We start from the raw sequence: 24,335 nt of genomic DNA on the forward strand, positions 1-24,335 counted from the left end.
TCAGACAGGAAAAAGAAATAAAAGGCATCCAAATTGGAAAGGAGGAAGTAAAACTGTCATTGTTCACAGATGGCATGATAGAGTACATAGAAAACCCTACAGACTCCACCAAAACACTAGTTGACCTAATAAGTGAATTTGGCAAAACGGTGAGATACAAAGACAATATTCAGAAATTGAAGGCATTTTTGAACACCAACAATGAAATATAAGAATCAGAAATCAGGCGGAAAAAATCCCATTTGCTATAGCAACAAGAAAAATAAAGTACCTAGGAGTAAACTTAACCAAGAAAGTAAAAGACCTGTACTCAGAAAACTACACAAAATTGAAGAAAGAAAGTAAGGAAGACACAAATAAATGGAAGCACACACCATGTTCATGGACTAGAAGAATTAACATCATCAAAATGTTCATACTACCCAAAGCAATTCAGAGATTCAACATAATCCCTATTAAAATAGCTATTACATATTTCATAGATATTGAACAAACATTTCAAAAATTGATATCAGCCATAGGTGGTGTGGCTCAGTGAATTGAGCACCGTCCTGCAAACTAAAGGGTTGTTGGTTTGATTCCCAATGAAAGGCTCATGCCTGGGTTGTGGGCCAAGTCCCCAATAGGGGGCGTGTAAAATACAACCACACATTGATGTTTCTCTCCTTCTCTTTCTCTTTCTCTTCCTCTCTCTAAAAATAAATAAATCAAATCTTAAAAAAATTATATGGAATTGTAAACGACCCTGAATAACTGCAGCAATTTTGAGAAAGAACAAAATAGGAGGGATCACAATACCTGATGTCAGACTATATTACAAGGCCACTGTCCTCAAAACAGTCCAGTACTGGTGTAAGAACAGACACATAGATCAATGGAACAGAATAGAGGGGCCAGAAATAAACCCATGTCTCTATGGTTAATTAATATTTGACAGAGAGGACAGAAGCATAAAATGGAATAAAAATAACCTTTTCAACAAATGGTGTTGGGAGAGCTGGACAGCTACATGCAAAAAAAATGAAGCTTGACCACCAACTTATGCTATACACAAAAATAAACTTAAGATGGATAAAAGAATTAAATATAAGTTATGATACCATAAAAGTCCTAGAGGAGAACATAGGCAGGAAACTCTCAGATATCCCATGCAGCAATATTTTCACCAATGTCCCGTAGTGCAAGGGACATAAAGGAAAAAAATAAGCAAGTGGGACTTCATCAAAATAGGAAGCTTGTGACCGGCAAAGAAAGTATCAGTAAAATGAAAAGGGAACCAACCATATGGGAAAACATATTTGCCAATGATACCTCAGATAAAGGTTGATTTCCAAAACATAGAGAGAACTCACACAACTTCACTCCAGGAAGACAAACAATCCAATTAAAAAATAGGCAAAGGACCTGAACAGACATTTCTCCAAGGAGGACATACACAGGACCCAGAAACATATGAAAGGATGCTCAGCATCACTAGTGATCAGAGAAACGCAAGTTACAATAAGATGCCACTTCATACCAGTCAGAATCACTATCATAAACAAATCAACAAACAACAAGCGCTGGTAAGGTTGTGGAGAAAAGGGAACCCTAGTGCATGGTTGGTGGGAATGCAGACTGGTGCAGCCACTGTGGAAAACAGTTTGGAATTTCCTCAAAAAGCTAAAAATGGAACTTCCTTTTGATCCAGTGATTCCACTGCTGGGACTATACCCTAAGAATCCTGAAACACCAGTTCAAAAGAACCCATGCACCCCAATGTTCATATCTTCACAATTCACAACTGCCAAGTGCTGGGAGCAACCTAAGTGCCCATCAGTAAAGAGTGGATCAAAAAATTATGGTACATTCACACACTGAAATACTATGCATCAGAAAGAAAGACGGAAAGAGCTACTACCCTTTGCAACAACATGGGCGGAACTAGAGAGCATTATGATAAGAGAAATAAGCCAGTTGGTGAAAGACAAACACCACATGATCTCATCTATAAGTGGAACCTAATCAACAAAGCAAACAAACAAGGAAAATATAACCAGCAACATTGAAAGAAAAAAACAAACCAACAGTAACAAGAGGGGTGTAACTGGGAAAAAAAGTGGAATGGTCAAATCAACAAACATGTATAAAAGACTAAAGCCAAAGTGGGGAAACATGGACAAAGTAGGGAACGTGGTCAAAGCCAAAGTGGGGAAGGATTGAGGGTGGGAGGTGGGGATGAGTGAGGCAGGGGAAAATGGTAGCAGGGAAATGGAGATAAGTGTATTTAAACAATAAAATAATAAATTATGAAAAAGAAATAAAAATTACCTGGAAACAAGTGAAACAAAATACACAACAACCCAAAATCTATGGATCAGAGTGAAAGCAGTCCTGAGAGGGAGTTCATAGAATTACCTAAAGAAGCAAGAAAAAAAATCTCAAAAATCTCAAACAATCTAACCCTGTACTAAAAAGAATACCTCCCCGCCCCCCAAAAACCCCAAACAAATAAAAAGAAAAAGCACCCAACAATGACAAAGCCCAGGTAAGTAGAAGTAAGGAAATAATAAAAATCAGAGCAGAAATAAATATCATAGAGTCTAAAAAAATACAAAAGATCAGTGAAACCAAGAGCCAAGTCTTTGAAAAGATAAACAAGATTGATAAACCATTAACCAGACTAATCAGGAGAAAAAGAGAGGCCGTGACTGATGTGGCTCAGCTGGTTGGGCATTGTTCTGCAATGTGAACAGTCACCAGTTTGATTCCCATTCAGGGCACATGCTTAGGTTGCAGGGTTGGACCCAGTCTAGGCATGTATGAGAGGCAACTGACTGATGTTTCTCTCTCACATCTATGTTTTTCTCCATCTCTTTATCTCCTTTTTCCTCTCTCTCTAAAAACAAAATATGAAGGGGAACCCTAAGAAACCCAGAGCTATATTCTGGAGAGCAGGCCCTTTGTAGTACAGACTTCCCTCACTAATTGAGTATTCTGAGAACCCACCTGTTTTAATGTACCAGCTAGCATTGTTGTGAGAGGCTGTGTATGATTTCAGTGAATTTTTTTGAAAATTCACTCAATGTGTATGTCCATTTCACGAGTGATTTATGAGCACACCTTCCCACTCTGCATTGAGTGTTCAGCAGTTTTTGACCAAAAATGACATAACCCCTGTACCCCACCCTCTCTATTCTCCCAAACTCTCCCCGAGTGACTTTTTCTTTTTGTGACTTTTTTCTTTTTGTGACTTTTTTCTTTTTCTTTTCATCCCAATATGAAAGGTCCTCAAATAGAAACGTTTTGCCAATGTGGAAGAAGTGAAACAAAAAACAGCAGAAACAATAAAAGGCATCAAAATCGATGAGTTCAAAACTGTTTTGAGCAGTGGAAAAAACATGTCTCAATAGGTGTATTACATCAGATGGAGAGTACTTGAAAGTGACTGAAGTTTAAACATGTAAGAATAAATATACAATTTTTTTGAAAAAGTACAAAGCAGCAGCCCAAATAGGAAGACAAAGAACAGACCCTCAGTGAAGGAACAAGAGAATTCTCCAGAAGAACTAGATGAAATGGGAGGAAGCAATTTATCAGATAGAGAGTTTAGAGTAATGATTTTAAGGATGCTCAACAGCATGAAAAAAGACATAGAAAGCATAGAAAAGGACCAGTTAGAAATAAAAAATGCAATATCTGAAATAAATAACACATTGGAAGGAATGAACAGTGGGTTAAATGAAGCAGAGGATTGCATTAGTGATTTGGAAGACAAGATAGAAAACAATACCCAGGCAGAGAAGTAGAAGGAAAACAGAATTTTAAAAAGTGAGGCAAGCTTAAGAAACATTTTAGACATGAAGCGTAGCAACATCCGCATCATAGAAATACCAGGAGAAGAGAGCAAGCAAGGGATGAAGAACCTATTTGAACAAACAATGACCTAAAATTTCCTTAATCTTGTGAAGGAAAAAGACACACAAGTCCAGGAAGCTTGGAGAGTCCCAAACAAATTGGAACCAAAGAGGCCTACACTGAGACACATCATAATTAAAATGACAAGGCTTAAAGACAAGAAAAGAATCATAAAAGCCGAAGAGAAAAGCAGGTAATTACTTACAAGGGAGAACCAATTAGATGTGATCTGATTACTCATCAGAAACATTTCAAGCCATAAGAAAGGGGCATGAAATATTCAAGGTGATGAAACGCAAGGATGTGCAACCAAGGCTACTTTACCCAACAAGGCTATCATTTAAAATGGTAGGAGAAATAAGGAGCTTCCCAGACAAGAAAAAGCTAAAGGGGATTGTTAACATAGAATTAGTACTGCAACATGTGTTACAGGGCTTGCTTTAAGAAGAAGAAGAAAAAGAACTACTACACTTCATGACAGCATGGATGGAACCAGAGAGCATTATGCTAAGCAAAATAAGCCAGGGGGTGAAAGACAAATACCATATGATCTCACCTATAAGTGGAACCTAACCAACAATACAAAGATGCAAGGAAAATAAGACCAGCAACACTAAAAGGAAAAGAAATCAACAAAGGGAAGGGGGGAGGCGGGAAAAAGGAAGGGAAGGGGAAAGTCAAGGAACATATAGCAAGGACTCATGGACAAAACCAAAGGGGAAGAGCTGAGGGAGGGAAGGAGGGAGGGGGCAAGGGAAAGTGGTAGGGGGAGGCAGAGACAAATGTATTTGAAAAAACAAATTAAAATTAAATTAAAAAATAAAAATAAAAAAACAAAAAAACAAAAACAAAAAGAAAAAGAAAAAATAGAGGGAAACAGTCTAACTATAAAATGGCACTACATACATATATATCAATGTAAACCTTAAATGTAGATAGCTTAAATGCCCCAATCGAAAGATGTAGGGTAACTAAATAAGAAATTTAGATAAGAAAACAAGACCCATCTATATGCTGCCTCAAAGGACTCAAATAAATAAAACCAGAAATGAAATAGGAGAAATAACAGCTGACACCAAAGAAATACAAAGGATTACAAGAAAATATTATAACAAATATGTGCCAACAAACTGGATAACTTGAATGATATGAATAAATTCCTAGAAACATACAATCTTCCAAAACTAAATCAGGAAGAATCATAGAATCTGAATAAACAGATTACACCTAGTGAAATTGAAGCAGTAATTTAAAAAAAAACAAAAAAAAAAACCTCTCCCAAAGACAAAAAAGAAGCCCAGGACCAAATGCCTTCACAGGGGAATTTTACCTATATTCCAAGAAGAACTAACACCTCTCCTTCTCAAAATATTTCATAAAATTCAAGAGGAGGCAAGGCTCCCAAACTAATTTAATCAGCCTAACATTACCCTAATTCCAAAAACAGATAAAGACACTACAAAGAAAGAAAATTACAGACCAATATCTCTGATGAACATTGATGCTGAAATCCTCAACAAAATATTAGAAAACCAAATATGACAGCGCATTAAAAAGATCATACACCATGATCAAGTGGGATTTATTCCAGGAATGCAAGGTTGGTACAATAAAAAATTAATAAATCTTTTTCACCACATAAACAAAATAAAGGGTAAAAACCACATTATCATATCAATAGATGCATAAAAAGCATGTGTTAAAATCCAGCACCCATTTATGATCAAAACTCTCAGCAAAGTGGAAGTAAAGGGAATATACCTAAACATAATAAAAGACCATATATGACAAACTCACTGCCAGCATCATACTCAATGGGCAAAAACTGCAAGTTTTCCCCTTAAGATCAGGAACAAGACAGAGATGTCTGCTTTCACGTTTCTGAATCAACATAGTACTAGAAGTCCTGGCCACAGCAATCAGACATGAAGAAGAAATGAAAGGCATCCGAACTGGAAAGGAAATATAAAACCTGTCTTTATTCACAGATGACACTATTCTGTTCATAGAGAACCCCAAAGATCTCATTAAGAAACTACTAGAACTGATCAATGAATTCAGCAAATTAGCAGGATACAAAATTAATATCCAGAAATCAGTGACATTTTTTATATGCTAATAATGAACTAACAGAAAGGGAAATCAAGAAAACAATCCCATTCACAATTGCTACAAAAAGAATAAAATACCTATGAATAAACATAACCAAGAATGTAAAAGACTTGTACTTGGAAAATTAAAAGATGCTGAAGAAAGAAAACGAAGAAGATATAAATAAGTGGAAGCACATACTGCGTTCATGGATAGGAAGTATTAACATCATTAAAATGTCCATTCTACCAAAAGCAATCTATAGATCCAATGCAATTCCTATCAAGAGTTCAATGACATATTTCACAGAACTATAATAAATATTTCAAATATTTATATGGAAACACAAAGAGCTCCACATAGCAACAGTGATCCTGAGAAAGAAGAACAAAGTTGGAGGAATCATGCTACATAATATCAAACTGTACTATAAGGCCATAGTAATTAAAACAACATGGTACTGGCATAAAAACAGACACACTGATCAATGGAACCTGGAAGTAGAGAATAGAGAGCCCGGAAATAAACCCATACCTTAATAATAATTAACATTTGACAGAAGAAGCAAGCACATGCAATGGGCTAAAGATAATTTATTCAATGAATGGTTTGGGGAAAATTGGACAGCTATTTGCAGAAAAATGAAACTGGATCACCTTATTATACCACACACATGAATAAATTCAAAATTAATCAAAAACTTAAATATTAGACCTGAAACCATAAAATCCTAGAAGAAAACATAGGGAGCAAAATTTCAAACATTGCTCATAGCAATTTTTTGATCAGATCTATCTCGCCTGCCAAGAGAAACAAAAGAAAAAATAAAGAAATGGGATTACATCAAACTCAAAAGTTTTTGCACAGCAAAGGAAATCATCAACAAAATAAAAAGAATACCCACAGAAAGGGAGAACACATTCACTGATATATCTGATAAAGGGTTAATATCCAAAATTTATAAAGAACTTACAAAACTCAACATCGAAATAAACAAAAAACCCAATTAAAAAATGGGCAAAGAACCAGTCTCCTTAGATACTTCTAAGAGGACATCAAGATGGTCAATATGAAAAGATTCTCAATGTTACTAATCATCAGTGAAATGCAAATTAAAATCACAATGAGATATCACCTCACACCTATCAGAATGGCTATCATCAATAAACCAACAAACAAGTACTGGTGAGGATGTGGTGAAAGGGGAACTCTTTTGCCCTGTGGTGGGAATGCAGACCGGTGCAGCCACTGTGGAAAGCAGAATAGAGATATCTCCAAAAATTAAAAATGGATCTGCTTTTTGACCCAGTGATCCCACTTATGGGAGTATACCTAAAGGAACTGAAAACGCTCATTCAAAAAACCATAAGCGCCCTTATGTTCACTGCAGTTATTTAAAATTGCCAAAATATAGAAGCAGCCCAAGTGTCCTTCAATAGATTAGGGGATGAAACAACTATGGGATGTTTACACAATGGAATACTACTCTGCCATAAAAAAGATGACTATTTTACCCTTTGCAACGGTATGGATGGACCTGGAGAATATCTTGCTACATGAAATAAGCCAGTTAGAGAAAGATAAATACCATATGATTTCACTCATATGTGGAATCTAATGAACAAACTGAACTATCAAGGAAAATGAGACAAATTCATAGAGGGAGAGCAGGATGACAACTGGGGGTGGGGGAGGTTAGTGAGTGAAGGGATTGAGCAAAAAGGAAAATGGACTCATGAACATGGACAACAGCATGGTGATTGCTAGGGGAAGAAGGTATAAGGAGCTAAAATGTAATGTAAAAAAATACAATAAAATTTTTTTAAAATATTCAAATTTTTATAAATAAATTCCAGGGTTTTTGAGGGCTCCCCCTTCATAAATAAACTTAAAAGAAGAAAAAAAAGAGAGAGGATCCAATTAAATAAAGTCAGAAATGAAATAGAAGAAGTAACAACTGACATAACAGAAATACAAAGGATTGTAATAAAATACTATTAACAACTCTATGCCAAAAAATGAGACAATCTAAGCAAAATGGAAAATTTTCTAGAAACATACAGTCTAATCAGGAAGAATCACAAAACCTGAATAAGCTAATAAAAACCAATGATATGAAGCAGTAATCAAAAACTCCCAGCAAACCTAAGTCCTGGATGAGTTGGCCTCACAGGCAAATTTTACCAAACATTCAAAGAATAATGAAGGGCTAAACTTCTCAAACTATTCCAAAAAATTCAAGAGGATAGAAGACTTCCAATTCCTTTTGATGCAGCCAGCATTGTCCTAATTTTAAAACCAGATAAAGATACTACAAAAAAAAAAAAGAAAATTATAGGCCAATATCCCTGATGAACATGGAATCTAAAATCCTCAACAAAATATTAGCAAATCAGATCCAGCAATACATTAAAAAGGTCACACACCATGACCAAGTGGGATTTATTCCAGCGATGTAAGTTTGGTACAATATTCATAAATCAATAAATGTGATACATCACATAAACAGAATGAAAGATAAAAAATCACATGATCATATCAATAGATGCAAAAAAAATCATTCAGTAAAATCCAGTACCCATTTATAATGAAAACTCTCAGCAAAGTGGGAATCAAGGGACCATACTTCATCATAATATAGGTGATATATAAAAGACCTACAGTCAACCTCATACTTAATGGGCAAAAGCCAAAAGCTTTTTTCTTACAATCAGGAACAAGACAGGGACATCTCTTTTCACCACTCTTATTCAACACAGTACTGGAAGTCCTAACGATCGGACAGGAAGAAGAAATAAATGAAAGGCATTCAAATTAGAACGGAAGAAGTAAAATTGTCAGTATTCACAGATGATATAATAGTTAATGTACATAGAAAACCCTAAAGATTACACAAAAAAACTACTAGATATAATAAATGAATTAGGCAATGTAGCAGTAAACAAAATTAACATTCAGAAATTGGTGGCATTTTTATATAACAATAATGAACTATAAGGAAAAAAAACTAAGAAAACAATCCCATTTGCTATTGTAACAACAATGACAAAAAATAAGATACCTAGGAATAAATTTAACCAAGGAGGTAAAAGGTCTGTATTTGGAAAATTGTAGGACAATAAAGAAAGAAACTGGTGAAAATACAAGTAGAAGCATATACCATGTTGATGAATTGGAAGAATCAACATTATTAAAATGTCCATACTACCCAAAGCAATCTATAGATCAAATGCAATTTATGTGAAAATACCAATGACACACTGACTGATGTGGCTCAGTGGTTTGGGCATCATCCTGCACACTGAAAGGTCACTGGTTCGATTCCCATTTGGGGCACATGCCTGGGTTGTGGGCCAGGTCCTCTGTTGAGGGTGTGCAAGAGACAACCAATCAATGCCTCTCTCTTACATTGATGTTTCTCTCTTCCTTTCATCCTCCCTTCTCCTCTCTCTAAGAATAAACAAAAAAATACCAATGACACATTTTATAGATCCAGAACAAATATTCCAAAAATGTATACGGAAGCAAAAAAAGACCTCAAATAACTTCAGCAATCTTGAGAAAGAAGAACAATACCTGATATCAAACTTTACTACAATACAGGCCACTATAATCAAAACAGCCTGGTATGGCATAAAAACAGGCATATAGATCAATGGAACAGAACATAGAGTCCAGAAATAAACCCACATCTTTATGGTCAATTAATATTTGTCAAGGGAGGCGAGAGCATATAATGGAGTAAAGACAGCCTCTTCAATAAATGGTGTTGAGAAAATTGGACAGGTACAGGGAAAAAAAAATAAAACGACTACTTACTTACACCATACACGGGATAAACTCAAAATTAATAAAAGACTTAAATGTAAGGCATGAAATCATAAAAGTCCTAGAGTAGAACATAGGTAGTAAAATCTCAAACATTTCTTGTAGCAATTTCTTTGCTGATATGTTTCCTAGGGCAAGAGAAACAAAGGGAAAATAAATAAATGGGACTGCATCAAATTAAAAAGCTTCTGCACAGCAAAAGAAACTATCAACAAAATGAATAAGCAACCCACTTTATGGGAGAATATATTTGCCTATGACACATCTTATTAGGGGTTAATATCCAAAATACATAAAGAACTCATACAACTTAATACCAGAAAGACAATGTAATTAAAAAAATGAGCAAATGATCTGAAATCGACACTTCTCCAAAGAAGACATGTAAATGGCATATGAAAAGATGCTCAATGTCACTAATTATCAGTGACAAATTGAAACCACAATGAGATATCACCTCACACCTACCAGAATAGCTATCACCTATAAATCAACAAACAAGCGCTGGCAAGGATGTATAAGAAGGGGAACTCTAGTACACTGTTGGTGGGAATGCAGACTTGTGCAGCCACTGTGGAACAGTATGGAGTTTCCTCAAAAAATTAAAAATGGAACTGTCTTTTTTTTTTTTAATTAATTTATTTACTTTTTAAATACATTTGTCTCTGCCTTCCCCACACCTCTTTCCCTTGCCCCATCCCACCTTCCCTCCCTCAGCTCTTCCCCTTTGGTTTTGTCCATGAGTCCTTGCTATATGTTCCTTGACTTTCCCCTTCCCTTCCCTTTCCCTGCCCCCCCCCCTTCCCTCTTGTCTCTGTTGATTTCTTTTCCTTTCAGTGTTGCTGGTCATATTTTCCTTGCTTCTTTGCATTGTTAGTTAGGTTCCGCTTATAGGTGAGATCATATGGTATTTGTCTTTCGCCCCCTGGCTTATTTCGCTTAGCATGATGCTCTCCAGTTCCATCCATGCTGTCGCAAAGTTTATTTTGACCAAGTGATTCCACTTCTGGGACTATATCCTAAGAATGCCAAAAAAACTAATTAGAAAATATACATACACCCCTATGTTCATAACATAGGTATTTATAATAACCAAGGTTGGAAAACAGGCCGAGTGCCCATCAGTAGATGAGTGGATTAAAAAACTGTGGTAGGCTGGCTGGTGTGGCTCAGTGGATAGAGAGCTGGCCTGCAAACCAAAGGGCCGCCAGTTCAATACTCAGTAAGGCACATGCCGGGGTTGTGGACTAGTTACCCAGCTGGGGGCGCTCAAAAGGCAACCTCACATTGATGTTTCTCTCTCCAACCCTTTTTCTAAAAATAAATAAATATATTTTTTAAGCTGTGGTACATTTACGTAATGGAGTTCAATGCATCTATAAAAAAGAAACTCTTTCCCTTTGCAATAGCATGGATGGACCTGGAGAATATTATGCTAAGCAAAACAAGCCAGGCAGAAAAAGACAAATACCATATGATCTCACTCATATGTGGAATCTAAGGAACAAAATAAGCTGACAAACAAAATAAAACCAGAGACATGGATACATGAAGCAGACTGGCAGATGTGAGAGGCTAGTGGGGTGGGGAGGTTTGGAAGAGATTAACCAAAGAACATATATGAATATATGTAAAGCCTATGCACATAGACAACAATGTGTTGAAGGCTGGGTTGGTGGGCAGGGACTTGCTGGAGGGGGGGGAAAGGAAGAGAAAATGGGGGACATCTGTAATAATGTCAAGATTTTTTAAAAATGGGAAAAAAATTTACCCAGCAAAGCTATCATTTACAATTGAAGAACATATAAAAAGCTTCCCAGATAAGAAAAAAGCTAAAGAAGTTCATCGCCACCAAACTAATAGTACACATAAAGTTAAATTGTCTTTAAGAGGTAGTAAAGAAAAACATAAAAATATGAACAAAAAAATGGCAAGAAATATACATACATATATGATGGGGGTACCCTGTTCTTGCAGAGTCCTCCTGGGTCGCCGCAGATAGTGAAAGTAAAATAAGTCATTTCAGACACTTCTCAGTCTGCCAGGTAAAAGGGGTGGTGATTCCCTCTAGTGGAGAAGGCCCCGAGCCCTTCTTTTGAAGTGGCTTTTATTTAGAACCATATATGCAGGGATATACAGCTTGCATGCAAAGCTGAGGGGTGAGGGTCTTTTGCCCCTTCTCTATGTCCCCCAAGTCCTTCCCTGATGACCCCTATGTGCCTGTGCCTGTCTGAGGTTGCCCCTGCCACTGAGGGGTCTTACTCATCATTGACTAATCAGCCATCCTCTGGGGCCAAGCAGGGTGATGTGAGTGAGGGAAGACAGGTTTTGTATCCTCAGTGGCCTATTTTCCCAAGACCTCCTTACTCAGCTCCAGCCTTGGGCCCTCTTGCCTGTTGGCAAAGCAACAGTCCTTGAAACCAGGCGGGACAGTTCCCAACACATATATATCAATAATTGAATCTAAAAACAAAATAAGTGAACAAGCAGAACAGAAACAGACTTATAAATACAGAGAACATTTTGATGGTTGCCAGATGGAAGGGGATTTGGGGGGTTTGGTGAAAAAGATGAAGGGATTAAGAAGTACAAATTGGTAGAACAGAATAGTCATGGGGATGTAAAGTACAGCATGAGGAAATAAGCCAATAATATTCTATTGTAATATCTATGTATGGTGCCAGAAGGGTGTGAGATTTATTGGGATGATCACTCAGTAAATTATATCATGTATAATCACTGGTGTATACCTGAAACTAATATAATATTGTATTCCAACTGTGATTGAAAAATAAAAAATGATTTAAAAAACAACCATAAAGGAATGGATTTGGAATAAACGAACAGAGTTTCTCAGTAACACTTATCGTAGATTATTATCCTTTTCCTGCCTATGAGTAAGTTCACATAAAGACTCAATTATCTCACCTTCCAACAGAATTTGAGGCTTTTGAGGAAACATTTTTGCAGTAGCTGTCAAAGGCAGAGTGGAAGAGGATCAACATATTTTGAATTTCTTGTATTTTGTGAATTTACATAAAAAGAAATTAAGAGTAGAAATATCTACACAAATGTTACAGATATACTGTGTTTTGCCTATGTGGTCAGGACAGACAGAAAGCTTCAGGTGAAGTGAGAATAAGAAAGAGACAGAGCAGGGAGAGGACCCTGAATTGCCACTCTTGTCCTGCTATAGGCAAATGTCTAGTCATCCACTGTCCACTGGATGCACCATAATTGAACAAAAAAAAAATGGATAATGAAAACCAGGAGACAAATGAGGAAGAGGATCTTGCTCCAAATCAGAAGAGACTCTTCCTTGGCCACTTGTGTTATAGGGTTACTAATTCCTTTTCATTTCTTAAGGCAGAAGTGGTAATTAACATCAAGACTACTTTATAGCTAAGCTTGCATATTAATTGTACTCTTTTGAATTATATTCTCCATCAGGAGTTTGTATACTGATTATTAGACAATGTAGCTTCACAAATTCCCTTGCTAAATACTTAATTAGTTCTTATAACCCCCCCAAATTAAAAAAGAGCCTTTTCAGGTAGAATTAATGTGTTAAATAACCCAGGTGAACACAATTAGCAATTTGGGTACACATAAAGAGTATAACAAGGAATTGGCATCTTTGATAGAAAAGAGGCCTGTCTATACTTTGATGTGCTAACTGCAATGCCAGTGTTTGCAAGGGAGTGATCTGTGGGACAGGTTCATAAGGTCACCTCTGGTGCAGAGTCTCACACCCCATCCTGGAGGTTGGAGTCCTAGGATCTGTTTTTGTTCTTTTTTTTTAACATCACCACAGAAACTCAACAACTGCATGAATGTGACAGCTAAGGTCGAGGGGTTGTTATATTGAAGACCAAAGGCTGGTAAGGATCAGGGCTCTAACTTGAACATGGGTCTGCTAACCCTTAAATGGAGCCTCCTTGCCACTCTGCTGTCCCTCCTGCCCTAACTTTTTTCATTAGCACAGCTCTTTACTCCACAGTTCCTGACCTTTGGTGTGCATGGCCTCTCATCAAGCAAAACTGAACAATAAAATCTATCTTCATTTCTGAGCTTTTGTGTGCCAATGAGCTACTGGGAGCTAATCCTGAATATGTTCCCCGCAACATATTCTCTCCATAGGCCCTGGAAAGATTGGTATTGTTTTTTTTTCATTAAACATTCAGCTCCACACAATATGAATAGACTAAAGCTACTGTTGGCAGAGAGCTGACACTGGATAAGCATAGAGAGTTAGGTTCTGCCTATTTGAGAAAGGGTCCGAATGCAGCCCTACTGCAGAGGCTGGGCCCAACAGGAAGCTGTGCATGGGACTGAGCCCTGACATGAGTGGGGACGAAGGTGCTCTGTCTGACACCACGATTATGACTTGAATCTTGTCCTTTTCCCATGGCCAGCAGATCTGCAGATTTGGCATGAGCTTTGGAACTGGGTCACCCACAGTGTAAAATCCCTGAGATGATGATATAATATTAACGACTCAGATCTGAAGACTCCAATGGGCTCCGGTTGAGGCAATTAAGAAATGACTCAGGGAAAACAGTTTAACATCCGGATGGTTAAAATTCTCAAAGGAATAATGGAAGGAAGAACATGATGAATTAAGAACGGGAGTTTATAAACTTGTATCAACAGCTTTAAATTCTGTTGAAATTATAGGAAAGAAAAATACAGTCACTGAAAAAAGTTTTTGGTTTTTTTTTTTAACGTTATAGACTGAATAAAAAACTAGAATCAGAGAAAGGGAAAAATAAATTTATCTTTTGTTCGTCAAACATGTATTCCATTTACACAGGACTTCCCTGGGCAAACAAAATAGCCATACAATGCTGGTGAGAAAATGTATATTGCAAGTTTAATTTTTTCCAGTACATATTCAACAACTGAAAGTACAGAGCTGAGAAATGGATGCACATGAATAAAGCATGGAAGAGAGAGTTATTTTTTATTTTCAGAAAGTTGTGCCTGGGATTCCACTATTATTTCTTATGTAAAACAAGCACATTCATTTTGCCTGACAAATGTTAAGTTACATGTTTTCTAAACAAAGCAAGTCATTTTGGTTTCTCAAATGCATGCATATGTAAGTCTAAAAATTCAGGGCACGTATGATTAAGTAACCATGTACACAAAAACTAGTCTTAGTTGAATTTTACTCAGGCCACAATTTTCTAGGATAAAAATGTGATATTTCAATATCAGCTTATTTGAGAACAGCATCCCAATTTTGTCTCTAGAATTCAAGTAACAGACAATTCTGTCACTTCATGTGAGAGTCCTTAAACTCTTTTATTACGTGTGGGCATATTTATTCACAATAAGATGAACTAATGAATAAACATCTGTTGTGAGGTGGGGTTGGTTAGTACCTTCTGGAGGACGTATCTGGAGAGCTTTAACTTGTGGGCGTCTGGTATGCCCCTTCCTCCCTCACAGCAGGTTCCAGGTAGCACTCAGGCAAGACAGTTTCTTTCTCATTAGTGGTGCTGCTTCAGCCTCTCAGTCTGACTGGCTGGTGATATAATTGCTTTTCACAGCTATAAGCAGCACGGATGCAATTGTGTGAAATGAAAATTTAGTCGGAAAACCTTTTCACAAATCACAGGCGCCGGGTTGTACTGACTTGATTTAGGACCCGTCAGAATGCAGGTTTGAACTTTTCCATTAGGGGGCAGTCACATACTGCTCACTTCCAGACTCTGCTCAAGCCTTTTTTATGACTGCGTTTTTCAAGGTTAGCAGATTATTTGAGTAAATAGCAATTGTGGTTACCAAGTAACGTTCTTCACACTTCATGCTTTAACTTGCCATACAAGCCCGTGTTTTTGGTTTGTAATATTGTCCATAATTTGTCCACAAAAAAAAAAAATTTTTTTTGAGGCATCTTGAGGCTAGTTAGCAAGGATAGCCAGTGAACGAACTGATGATAATGTTAGAAAGTGACCAGATATTTTATCTTTACTTACCAATTAATGTCTATAGCTTAAGACCAGTCAATATTATTCATTCCTTAGGCACTCAAGGGTGATCATGGCCCGGTGGGGCAGAGAGTGGGGGGAAGCAATTATATAATTTCTACTCTTTCTTTTGTTTAGATCTAGCCTAAGAATCTATCAGAAATGTTTATTTAAATTTAGCTTACGTGACACTAAATTACTTTTCTTTGTTTATTCTAAGTAGTCTTACTGTTTTAACTGTCCGAAATTTTATTGTGAGAAAGAAAAATTTTGCTAATTATGTAGCAAATTATTACTATCTTTATAAGTAGAAGTGGGATATCAAACTTTGATTAATGTGCCTAACTTTGAAAATAAATAATTTTAAATATGGAAGTTTAAATGAGCTATTGAAAGTAATGTAGAATTAGAAAGTAAAAATTGCCAGGGAATTATAATTAATCAATGTTTATCAGGTTGATACTATGGATCTGAAATATAACATTTACTTACATATAAAAAATATCATCTGTTTAAAATTTCTTTTCCCCTTTTATGTTAGTTTAAAGAACATCATTACAGTATGGTAAATCTTAAGATATTATTTAGTAGTGCTTTCATCTCAAAGATTTTGTTTTTCTAAGTAAAACCAATTAGATACATTGCCACAAGTAAAAGCAGTACTGTAGTATAAATAATTAACTACAATAATATTTCTGTACTTTAAAGAATTTTTTAAAGACACAGATAACCTCTATGAAGTGTGTTGAATTTAAGAAGCTCCTTTTTTAACTGTTTATTCTTTAAAAATCATTTAAAAATGAATATTATAAATGTGCACAGGACATGAACTTCCAAGAAAAGACCTTAATTCAAAGAAATAAACAGCTTTTTACAACTGTGTACCATACAAAATGAGTTCAGATATATATTTTCTCCTTGGTAACACAAGCTTTCACGGAGAGAGATAAAAATACAAAATAAAAATTGGGCTAAGCATATTCAAATAATGTTTTAAAATAATTTGAAACAAAGTTTTAGTATTTCAAATTCAAACTAAAATTTAAATATTTGTAAAATATTTTATTTCTTAGAAGTTCTCACATAATTTCTCATAAATACTGCATTTTATTTCAAGATTAACAATATTCAGTTGAATTCATTTAATAAATTAAATATGTTAAAAACCTAAAAAAATTCTCAAAAAATAATTTTAAATTCTTTTATTCTTTTTACCAAAAGTCTCTATGAAAAATTATAAACTTAAACAAAGAGGTTTTGGAATAATAAACCCAACATGCATTGAAAATGATGAATAGGTTATGTATTTACAAGTGTACAAGCTTATAATAAAACAAGTTATATTTTTTTAAACCAGGTGAAGATTAAATTTTATTTTTTTTCTGAGTTTTACAATAAAAATGCCACTAATTTGAAAATTAGCATTTTGACGGAAATTAAAATGTTAAAAACTGAAAGAATTATCTAAATGGGTATACTTTCGTATGTTTTTAATGATTTTTTTTTAGATAGGTTTGCTCTTTGGGAGAGATACTGATTTTTGATTTGTCCGCTATTTGCAGTCCCCTGTTTAACTATGTTTACAACAAAAACTTAACAACTAACAATTATATAAATGCTATGAACATATATCAACAGGTTGAAATTTCAAAAGATAAAATTTTAACTTGCTAATTTGTCATCCTTTTTTACATATTAAAAACATTCTCCATTATAATTGGCATATTCAACATTGTTTTTAAAAGGTATTTTATCTACAATTTTGATAATATATAAGGCAAATTTTTATGAAAAACTTGTTGCACCTAGAAATTGCTCTGATGGGACTCTGAGCAGTTAGAGATAATGACAATGTAGACTGGAGGTCTGTTATCAAGCACTGCAGCAAGTCTATAACAAGGTATGATAAAACGAGATAGAAATATTATATTCTTTTGGAATTGCACTCTTGTAAGTGAGAAAGCAGCAGCCTTACCTTTGACGTCTATCAAAATGACGAAATAAAGTAGAAGGAACATTGCAATCAATCTGCGGCTGAAGAAGTGCTTAATACCAGAATAATAGCAATAGGTTCACAGCAATTGAGTTATTAGACATGTCCTCCTCATACCTCAGAAGGAGTTCTAATAGAGTAACTCCAGTGCCTCCCAATGGGCTGAGCATGCTCACTTCACTGGCATGAAGGGAGACGGTGTTTTTGCTACAATGCAGCCTATTTTTCTTGTTTCATATTAATTTAAATCTTCAGTTGTATTCTTGGTCATTAATTCATAATATGTACAAAAGGACATAGATAAGAAGTATTTTATTTTTTAAAAAAATCATTTAAAATTTTTTTGCATGTAGTTTGGTCTGCTCTTATTTAAATCCAAACATATACAGAGGTTCTTAAAATATAAAGGGATATAGACTTACACTGAATAGGTGATGAAACTCTTTGCAAGCATATTTTTCATGCAATAAGCAAGTGACAAAAAGATATTTACTGGCAAATACACTTCTATTCAAATTCACTTAAATGTTTTCAAATGACACACAAAAAGACAGTAATAATTAAAATATATGACCTTATGTTTAATAGTTACTTACTGTAAGACATTTTCACAATATTATAAATCTTATTGACTTTTTCTATAATCATATTCCTTTTTTAAAGTGGAAAATTTCATTCTTGCTCCCAATTCCTTGTTGCACATCTATTAGAAAATGTTGATCTTAATTTAGTTCTTACATTCTGAAAGCAGCTTCTAAAACAGCATAGTTAGTGCAAGTTAAAGTACAGAAAGAGACTTTTGGTTGTAAGATTCAGTCAGTTCTAGTATAATCATAAAAATTTCTACAAAGGCACACTGTAGAATTTCGTTGTCAGAGTATGTGGTTTACTAATTGTGAAATGTCTATACAAATATATAAAACAGGATGTAGTTCTGATTTGAACAGAGAATTTTGTAAATGAATGATACAGATTCTCTTATATGTTTTTATTAGTTGTGTCGAAACAGCACTTTTGGAAAAATTGTGCTGTGATGATGGGCTATTGTCACCACAAACAGTAAGAGATGGGGTTTTCATTGTACTCTCCTTCACTCCAGACTTTAATGGAATAAAAACCCAAAAGGAATTTGAAATAGAAAATATTTTATTTATCACATAATGTAGTTCATTCTTTTCTGTTTTTAGAAGTATTCTAAATTCCCCAAGACTCTTTCCAGATACATTTAAATGTGTTCCCATTTTATTTTTCAAACCAAATGAGAGAGCAACAAAGAGAATAAAGATGAGAAGAAATATTTTAAGATCTTTTTTTACATTTCAAATACCTTTTTTTCCCGTCCTAACCTTTTACATAAAATTTGTCTTACTTCACTTAAAAAGAAAAATCAGGGTAATGAGTTTTTCTTAACATTTTGTGTTCTGCTGCCAAGATGACTGTTTCAAAGTTTCTGGTCCTGAAACTTTTGAGCATGAATTTTTAAGTTCAAATAAATACATGAATTGCCCATTGCAACTCAATTTGAGGTTTAGATGTATGTTTTGTGAAAATATAATTTTTGTAGAAAGAAGAAACATCAAGATTTTAAAGAACTTAGTTTAGATTTCTTTGTGACTATTAAATAGATTTAAATTGATAAAAGGTTGAATCATCATCTCTTTGTGTTAAGCTTTTCAAAATTACTCTTTGAAATATTAACACAAAAAATTAAATTAAGAGCACCTTTGGCTCATTATTGGTTTCTAAAGGCAGAAAGTGCAAAAATTGAAACATTTTTTAAATTATTTATTTATTTATTTATTTTTAGAGAGAGGAAGGAAGGAAGAAACAGAGGGAGAGAAACATCAATGTGTGGTTGCATTTTGTGTGCTCCCTGCTGAGGACCTGGCCTGCAACCCAGGCATGTGCCTTGACTGGGAATTGAACCAGCAACCCTGTGGTTGGCAGGCCAGTGCTCAGTCTACTTAGCCACACCAGCCAGGGCTGAAACATTTTATTTAATATGTTTTACCTTTGATTTATCTATTGTGAATATGCAGCCTTTTGTATGGAAGCTGAAATGGCTGAAAGGTGCCCAAGGATATAATGTATGTATTTAAATAAGGATGAAGGATTTACTTTTTTCTTAGAGACACAGTGGGAAAGGAAGCTCCAGAGAGTGCCTCATGCAGAGCTGGGAAGGAGACTTGTACAAACTGATTCATCCCTGGATATTAACTTCAGATTCATGCAAGTGTATTTTATTGATCCATGCCTGAATCAGCTCATTTCTTCTTTCCAATGTTCTGTGGGCAGCACTCAAACTTTTGGCAGTAACTGTATAAAAGCTCATGTAAATATAGTATTTACTATATGGCATAATTCAATATAATTCTGGTTAATTTTAGAGACTTTATTAACTGGAAGTACTAATTACTTGGTTCCGGGTGTTAGGGTGGGGCATTTTCTTAACTTCTACTGTAATGTCTATTCACATCTTAGAATCCATTGGTATATATAAAGCTCTGAAATTCAGAACATAATTTATTTAAATATGGTCAGAAATCCTGATTTTAACACATTTTCAGAATTGTGTGATATTTTTTAATATGGGCTATAAATTCTCTATCTTGCCAAATTAGTGTTTTCAGTCAAGATATTTACTCAACACTCACTCTGCTTAATGCCCGTAAACACCCTTACTTCTACCATCAAGCTAGTCTTTTATTCACAAAATCTGATTTATTAGCTGTTTCATATCACTTTCTGTTTTGAGGGAAAATGATAGAGTACTATTCAATGAATAATTTATATTAATAGATACAATCTCTCCTTAAAAAGATAAATTATAGGAAAATAAATATCAGAATATTCCTTTCAGTTTCTCCTCACCATAAATGAATTTATAGTAAAATCTTAGTAATTCAGCCATACTAGTGAAGTATTTGTGATTACAATTGTTAGCCTTTCTACATGAGATTACGTCATGAACTCATCATTCAATATGATTGATATTTTGAGTAACTTTCTCAGCAGCCATAACAGGTTTATTTGCACCCTGCAGGCAGAGCAAGCCTAACTGAATCACATGGTCTCAGTAGCATACTGTATCAATCAGTTAGCAAACCAGTTCTGACATGGGGTCCATTATAAGCAAGAAAGTCTAAGTTTTCTAACCCAGATTTGCTATGTTTAAAATAATTTAAATCATGCTCCATTTCTCTGGGAATTTCAATTCCTGGCAAGCTCAGTGACAAGGAGAATAGCTACAAACCCTGAGTACAAAACATTACTGAGACACCCACTACAAGGCAGTATGTTGATTAGAAACTCTGAAAGGCCATCTTGCCTGAAAATTATAGTTCCTGCATAAGACAATTTTCACTGCGTTCCTGGAGTCTTCAAAATGAGGGGAATGAAGTCTAAAGGCACAAGGTGAGACAAAATCAAAACAAAGTGCTGAAATGACAATGGAGAACAGTAAACAAATATAAAAGGCCAAGAGCCCCTGCAAACAAATGCAGAGATCCACACTGCAGCTTGAGACTAAACCTTGAGTGAGTGGCAACTTGTGAGGGCTCATCTTCTGCCTCCCCAGAGAATCAAGGCCAGTGCAGTCCTGAAGGCGCCCCCTAGCAGCATGCAAAAGGAGGACATGCTCTGTAGGAAATATCCTCAATTTAGATCCTCAGATTTTACTCAGATTAACATCAACCAAATATCAGCTCATTATCAAAAACTAACCAAGCACACTTGGGTGAGAATCAGCAGAAATAAAAGCAACAGATTCAGAAGCCCAAGAACTTCGAATATTAAAATTATCATGTATGGAATATAAAATGTTTAAAGGAACACATGGAATCATGAAAATGAGTCAAAAGTAAGGACCCATTCCAAAGAACCAAAGAGAATTTTTAGAAATGAGCAACGTATTTGTGGAGCTTAAGGACTCAATGGATAAATAAAATAGCCATTAAGACATAGTGAAGAAAAAAAATTTGTAAATTGGAATTAAAGAGATGAAGAGAATTTTCAGAAGGTAGTACAGAGAAACAGGAAATGAAAAGAATTAAGGAGGTTAAGAGATTGGAGAAAAGCATGAAGTTTCAACATACAACTAATTAGCATCCCAGGGAGAAAGAACAGGGAGAATTAAGAAGAGGTAATATTTGAAGAGAAAATGACTGTGAATTTTCTAGAAATGATGAAATATAAAATTTACAGATGTAGGAAAAAATTTCTAGTACACAGTAGAAATAAAAATCCACATTTGGACATTTCATATTGAAATGGCATAATATCAAATATGCAGAGAACACTTTAAAAGGAACCAGGGAATGAAGACAGATCACCTACCATGGGAAGATTGAAAGGCCAGCAGACCTTCCAACCACAACCGTGGAAGCCAGAGTGAGTGCAATAGCATCAGACTCCTGAGAGAAAGCAACAGGAGACTAAAAACTGTGTACCCAGGAAAACCATCTTTTAAAAGGTTTTTAACATGCAGTCAAGTACAGGATACCAAAAAAAAGTAAGGGAGAACCAAAATAAAAGTTGTGGATAAAGTGTTCAAAAGTATTTCAGGGAAGGGAACAATCGGTTTGAGTTGAGGACCATTACAAGAAAGCAGAGCTCTGTTTGTTGTGAAGGATGCATTGAGAGATTAAGAAGATGTGCCAACTGTTCTCACAGTGGTGTGAAGGCCCACTCAAGTCAGACTGAAGGTGGAAGTAAGGCATGCAGATTCTGGTACCTGTGTGAAGCTGAGGGAATGCTGCTTACACACACTACATGGCCACATCTCCTCAAGTATTCTGGACACTTGGTGATGAATTAAATTACTAGTCCCAATTATTGCACTCCCTGTGGAAGTTCATGCACTTTCACTTTTGCTGTATGACTTGCCAGTGCCTCTCATAGGCCGTGTATATACTTCTGCCTTGGCCATGAAACTAATTTTGACCAAATGAATGTGTAGCATGTGCCACGTTCCAGCATGTGTATGACTTGGCCCATTGTGTTCCCCACTCTTTAGCCAGAATGACGATCATATGCAGCATGCTTGAGCCTGATCCAGCCAACTCCAGAAGAGCCACAGATGACCCACACACCATGAGGAAGGAGCTCATTTGATGATTGTCAGCTTAATATTTTATTGTTTCTCTTTTGGTTGCCACAGTAAAACCCATCTCAGATAGATCTGGAAGTCATTAGTCCAGACCTTAGTTTTTCAGGAGAAAAACTGAGTAGATTGGCCTATAGGTATATGCTATAGATATTAAATCAACTAATGTGCAGATTCCATTTTTCTTTACAGAAAACTCATTCTTTTGGAATGTCTTCTGCATTATATACTATTTCCATGTTTCTTAGAGTAAATTAGGCAAGGGGTATATCTAGAGTTGGCATTCTTTTAAAAAAAATTATTGTATATTTTCCATTACCATTTGACACCTTTATATCTCCCAAACCCCTGCATCACCACATGTTGTCCATGTCCATAAGTCCTTTTTCATCTTTGCTCAATCCCTATACTCCCCTAATCTCTCCCCACCCCAATATCTGTCATCCTACTTTCTACCTATGAGCCTGTCCACATTTTGCTTATTAGTTCAGTTTGTTCATTAGATTCCACATATGAGTGAAATCATATGGCAATTGTCTTTCTCTGATTGGCTTATTTCACTTACCATAATGTTCTCCAGGTCCATCCATGCTGTTGCAAATGGTAAAATTTTCTTTTTTTATGGCTGAGTAATATTCCATTGTATAAATGTCCCATACTTGTTTTACCCACTCATCTACTGATGGACACTTGGGCTGCTGCCATATCTTGGTGATTGTAAATAATGCTACAGTGAACACAGGGGTGCTTCTTTTGAATTAGTGTTTTGGGTTTTTTCTTGTACATTTCCAGAAGTGGGATTACTGAGTCAAAAGGCAGATCGATTTTTAATTTTTTGAAGTATTCGCATACTGCTTTACATACAATAGGCTAAAGATAGTTTATTCAATAAATTGGGTTGGGAAAATTGGGCAGATACATACAAAAAAATGAAACTAGACTACCTTCATATGCCACATACAAGAATAAATTCAAAATGGATTCAATACTTAAATATTAGACCAGAAACTATAAAAAATCCTAGAAGAAAACATTGGCAGTAAAATCTCAGACATTGCTCATAGCTATATTTTATCTGATATATCTTTCAAGCAAGGGAAACAAAAATAAATAAATAAATGGGACTGTGTCAAACTAAAAAGTTTTTGCCAGAAAAGGAGACCATCAACAAAATAAAAAGACAATCCACAGAATGGGAGAACATATTCGACAATATCTCTGATATGGGGTTAATATCCAAAATTTATAAAGAACTTACAAAACTCAACACCAAAAAACCAAACAATCCAATTAAAAAATGGGCAAAGGACCTGAATAGACAATTCCTCAAAAACAACATACAGATGGCCAACAAACATATGAAAAGATGCTCAATGTCATTAATCATCAGAGAAATACAAATTAAAACCACAATGAAATATAACCCCACAACTGTCAGAATGGCTAT

Source organism: Pteronotus mesoamericanus, unplaced genomic scaffold, assembly GCF_021234165.1.
Source record: "Pteronotus mesoamericanus isolate MK-2021 breed Mesoamerican mustached bat unplaced genomic scaffold, CSHL_Meso_final contig_41, whole genome shotgun sequence".
In the NCBI taxonomy this organism is placed as follows: Eukaryota; Metazoa; Chordata; class Mammalia; order Chiroptera; family Mormoopidae; genus Pteronotus; species Pteronotus mesoamericanus.